The 5,335-nt window shown below is 36.4% G+C and overlaps 1 pseudogene; it reads left to right on the top strand.

Moving 5' to 3' along the window:
• Window positions 1–4,725: 4,725 nt before the first annotated feature.
• On the top strand, window positions 4,726–4,834 carry LOC131170960 (U6 spliceosomal RNA; annotated as a pseudogene).
• The last annotated feature ends 501 nt before the right edge of the window (window positions 4,835–5,335 follow it).

A 5,335-nucleotide genomic window follows, 5' to 3' on the forward strand; every position in this document is an offset into this window, starting at 1 on the left:
ATTCTTCATCAAAATTATTCTAAATTGTTTAAGCTTTCTATTGATATAAAATTCAGGTCAATTGGATATTTCTACTCTGAGTTATAGCCAAATGAATAAATACTGTTCATTTGGTCACTTTTACCAGGTTCAGAATTGGTTGCCTGGATTTGGCCAATTTTTAGGTCATCCTAAGTTTATTTTCTGGGCAAGGTTTCTTCATCAAAGTTGTGCCATTATGTGTCTAGTTGCATGTCCAATTGGCTTTGCACTAATTGAACCTACACAACTCAATTTACAACTGTCCAAACTTGCTAGACTCACATCCAGCCCTGCAGGTCACCTAAGGCAGCATACCTAACCTCAATTCCATTGGCATAAATCACTTCAATTCCTCATCAAATATAGCCAAATGGTCACTAATTGACCATTAGGACTCCAATTCCACAACACATGAACAAAACCCTAACTTCATGCCTCAAACCCTAATTTTCAAATGTCCATTTCATACAACCCATGCAAAACTAACATTCTAATCATATATACACACTAAACAACTCCAATAATCACAATTTATTTCTTTCAAATTCATCAACTCCCTTAACTCATAAGCTGGCTGAAATTTCTCTTAAATTAAACATGAATAATTTCTCCATTTCTCTTGAATTTCTTTCCATTTTCCTATTTAAGTTCAAGTTTAAAGAAGAGAAAGGGAAGAAGGTAGCACTAGCCTTGAATTAGCTAATTCCCAAGGCTTGAAAACTCTACTTTTTCTCTTTCTTTTTGCTGCCTAAGTCTTGCTCTAGGTGTGAGGAGGAGTTTTGGTGAAGGAAACTTATGATTTTATGGTGAATTTCAAGAGTTTTTCTAGTGAGAAGATGAAACAACAATGGAGGTTGGCAAGGGAGATGGGTCTCGGCTGGAGAGAAGGAAGAAACCAGAAATTTCTTTTTGAATTTTTACTCATTTTTCCCTTTTTAATTGGTTTAAGTGTGCTTGTTGAAATTTGATTGCTGGAGACCTCACTAATGACATCATGTGATATCATATTTTCAATTTTCTTTCATTTTCTTTTCTTTTCTTTACTACCCATTTTCAATTCAAGTTTTAGCAATATTTATTCACATTTTATGTCATGTAAATTATTTATTTAACTGGAAAAGTTGGCCAAAAATCATTTCTGAGGACGAAATGACCAAAATGCCCTCCGTTTGGCTTATTGAGCCAAAATCGTCTGTATCAATTGAAAAATTTTTCTAAGCCTTTTCTTGGCATTATAATGCCATAGAAACCTCAATGACTCTTCTTTGGAGTCCCAAAAATTATTTCATAAATTTCTCCCGGGTTTAGGGCTCCTAGCTGTGAGAACCGCACCTTTCCACTGGGTTTCCCATCGCTAGGGCACCAACTCATTTAACTTGGTTGTATTTTATTTCTAAAATTTTTTCTAAATTTTTTTTTATTATTATTTGAGTTAGTTATGATTCATCGCTCTAGTTTACATATAGTTCTAGACATTTCGTGTAACACCCCTATTTGCATAGCCTGGTATATTTCACTATTCTGATGACCGGTGTCGGTCCGGATAATTTAGGGAATTAGAACCACATCTAAGACAACTAGATAAGCCTTAAACACAAATAATTAGTAATTGTCAATTCGTTAAGTATAAATAAGAAAAACAGAACATAAGAGGTTAAATGAGCCGAGAGTCACAGCGATGGGTGACCCTCTCAGGAAGGACTGCGAGGTCAATTTAAACTCAAATTTCGAACCGTAAAATGTGACACCGCCGTCCTTAGGACTATTGCGAACACAGTGGAAAAGAGAAAATCACAAAAAAGAATTGTTAAGCTAGTCAAATAATTAGGTCAGGGATCCGGAAGAAATATTAAATTATTTGCAAACTGGGGAGAACTGGCCCACTAGTGATATTGTCCGCTCTGAGCCAAAGCCCTCACAGTTTTAAAACACGTCACTAGGGGTTACGAACCACCAACTTATAAATCCAGCATCTCTCCCGTGTTTTGTCGATGTGGGATTTGCCTAGGGTGTTACAATCCACCCCCCTTATGGGACTCAGCGTCCTCGCTGAGATTTGCCCCACCATCGCTCAAGGTTACACGCGGAGCGGCTTTGATACCACAAATGTAATGGCCCGGCCCGGCCCACTAGTGATATTGTCTGCTCTGGACCGAAGCCCTCACGGTTTTAAAACGCGTCACTAGGAGTTATGAACCGCCAACTTATAAACCCAGCATCTCTCCCATATTTTGCCGATGTGGGATTTGCCTAGGGTGTTACAGACCCCTAGAACTGACTCATGACCTAGCTGTCAAATAAAATTGGAGAAAAAAAAATTTTGAAATCGGGAATTAAATTAAAAAACTAATGAAAAAATAAATAAAAAAAAGAAAAGAAAAAGGAAAAGTAAAAGGTGATGACATCATGCATGATGGAATAAATATATAATTAATAAATTTAATTAATTTAATTTTATGGTCTTCCATAAGACTAAAAACATAAAAGAAAAGAAAGAAAAAAAAACAAAAAAGTCTTTATCTTCCCTAACTTGCCGTCCTCCCTCTCTTAACTCTCCCTCTCCACAAAACTCCATTAAAGCTTGCTTCAAGCTTTTAAACCTCTACTAAACCCTAATTTCTCCCATAACCACTTCATAAAACCTTGTGTTTGGGCTTTGAGAAGAAGATTGAAGAAGCAAAGAAAAAGAAAAAAGAAGAGAATTGAAGAATTGGACATCAAAGATTGAGGTTAGTCATTTAAACTTGGAATTTATAGCCTAGTGTTTATATTTAGTCTAATTAACTTAGAAATATGATTAAAATGAAATAAAAACAAGTGTGGAGTACTAGAAGTAAATTTTGGCCAGCTAGGGTTTGTGATGATAATGTATGAATTTGATTGAATTAATAGTGTAAGTAAGCTTGTATGAGTGTGGAAGTGATGTTGGTATACTTTGATTTAGTGAAATGTAACAATTAGCGTAGTCAGGGTTTTGGCACCTAGGATTTGGAAGACAAAAATTTGGAGAAGTGGTCAAATGGTGTGTTTGACCTTATTTGAGATAAAAAATGGTCATTTGTGACCAATTGATGTATGGTGGAAGTGTTGGAATTAAGTTTAAATTCGGAGTGATTAGGGTTATGCTGCAGGCAGCAGGACCAAGGTCCCTTTCAGGGACCAAAACTAGCAATTTACAAGCCCAATTGGTGTGAGGCCAATTGGGAATGAAACTAGACACAAAATAGCACATTTTTCATTCAGGAATTATGCTCAAAAAGTAACCATAGCATAGTGAACAAATTGGCCAAATCCGGATGTGAGTGTTCTGCCCTGTATAAAAATGACCAAATGAACAGTGTTTGTTCATTTGGCCATAACTTGGGCTAGACAGGTCTAAATGACCTGAAATTTTACCAGTAGAAAGCTGAGATATAGACCTAAAACTTTAATGAAGAGCACAAACTCAAATTATTCCCTTAACCAAGTCATTTAGCCACCCAAAATTGGTGACCTAAAACTGCCAGAACCCAGAAATTTGCCCAGAAATCTGGATAAGACCAATCCGGCAGCCATAATTCAAATGGCTATAACTTGAGCTACAAAACTCCAAATGGAGTGATTCAAAAAGGAGAATAAAGTTAAGAAAATAAGGGACAATTTCTATGAAGAAAACTTAGCCAAATTCTAACAGCAACATGATCAATGAAATAGTGCAATATAAGACACTAAAACTAAAAATTTACAAATTTGCGTAAAAGACTTAGAATTTGAGTAAACAACCAAAACCAGCAAAATTGGTGACCAAAATGTAGTATGTGAGTATAGTTGGAATTCCCATACCTATTAAGCCTTAGAAAGTCAATAAATTGACTTGAATAGTATCGTGAATAGTAAACCCAAATACAAATTTTAAAGAATGTCAAGTTTAGCATATTAATGCTAGGTATAAGTAGATTTAAATTCATTTTTGGATTTATGATAAATTATGATACTGAAACACTGTGAAATTATGTGTTTCAGTTGAAAAGAATACCGAAAAAAAACCCGAGGCATCGAGTCAAGGCCAAGAGGCGACTCGCTTAAGGTTTGTGCACAACACAGAATTTTTGTAAATTTTCTTCTGCACATTATTTGAAATGAATTGAGATATGAAATTGTGACACAATTGAATTGAAAAGTTTATTTTGCTTTTGATTTAAATTTTTGAAAGATTAATTGTTTGTGCTTGAAATGGCAATAAATGTTTAGTAAATTGTTAAGATAGTTTTGAAACCACAGTGTCATGACTATATATTTGAATACCTCACTAGCATGACTAGTGGGGGAAATCAGTTTCGAATTTTGATTCCTTCTCTGGCTGAAGTGTTGAGGTGTGTGCCAGTAGAAGAAGAAAAAGAATGGGTTCCCATATATTTGAGCCAGCTAGCCTTGTGATGTGACTTCTCCTTAGCCTCTGGCTATTGAAATGATATTTGTTTCGAATGACATGATATAACTGTGTGTTTTTATGAAATTTATTTTGAGACTTTTGAAATGAAATTATTTGGGTTAAAATCATGTTTTGAATTTTATATCTCATGTTCAGTTAAATTTTTGAATAATTATGTTTTAATTCTGCATAAAAATTATTTTAGTATGTTGTACACTACTGAGTCCTAATACTCAGCGATGGCTGTTATTGCTGTCGCAGATATAGAGTGTAACACCCTAGGCAAATCCCACATCAGCAAAACACGGGGGACATCCGATAAAATTGGAACGATACAGAGAAGATTAGCATGACCCTTACGCAAGGATGACACGCACAAATCGAGAAATGGTCCAAATTTTCAAATGTAATGGCCTGACCCACTAGTGATATTGTCCGCTCTGAGCCGAAGCCCTCACGGTTTTAAAACGCGTCATTAGGGGTTACGAACCGCCAACTTATAAACCCAGCATCTCTCCCGTGTTTTGCCGATGTGGGATTTGCCTAGGGTGTTACAATCCACCCCCCTTATGGGACTCAGCGTCCTTGCTGAGGTTTGCCCCACCATCGTTCAAGGTTGCACGCGGAGCGGCTTTGATACCATAAATGTAATGGCCCGACCCACTAGTGATATTATCCGCTCTGATCCAAAGCCCTCACGGTTTTAAAACGCGTCATTAGGGGTTAAGAACCGTCAACTTATAAACCCAGCATCTCTCCCATGTTTTACCGATGTGGGATTTGCCTAGGGTGTTACATAGAGACTAGAGGAGCAGTAGAGTAAGCTGCTGAGGATTGAGGAGCTACCTGCCTGGAAGTCTATTGGGTATATTTTATACCCTGATTGTAAAAACTATTTTGATA

This window comes from Hevea brasiliensis, chromosome 11 (genome assembly GCF_030052815.1).
Source record: "Hevea brasiliensis isolate MT/VB/25A 57/8 chromosome 11, ASM3005281v1, whole genome shotgun sequence".
In the NCBI taxonomy this organism is placed as follows: domain Eukaryota; kingdom Viridiplantae; phylum Streptophyta; class Magnoliopsida; order Malpighiales; family Euphorbiaceae; genus Hevea; species Hevea brasiliensis.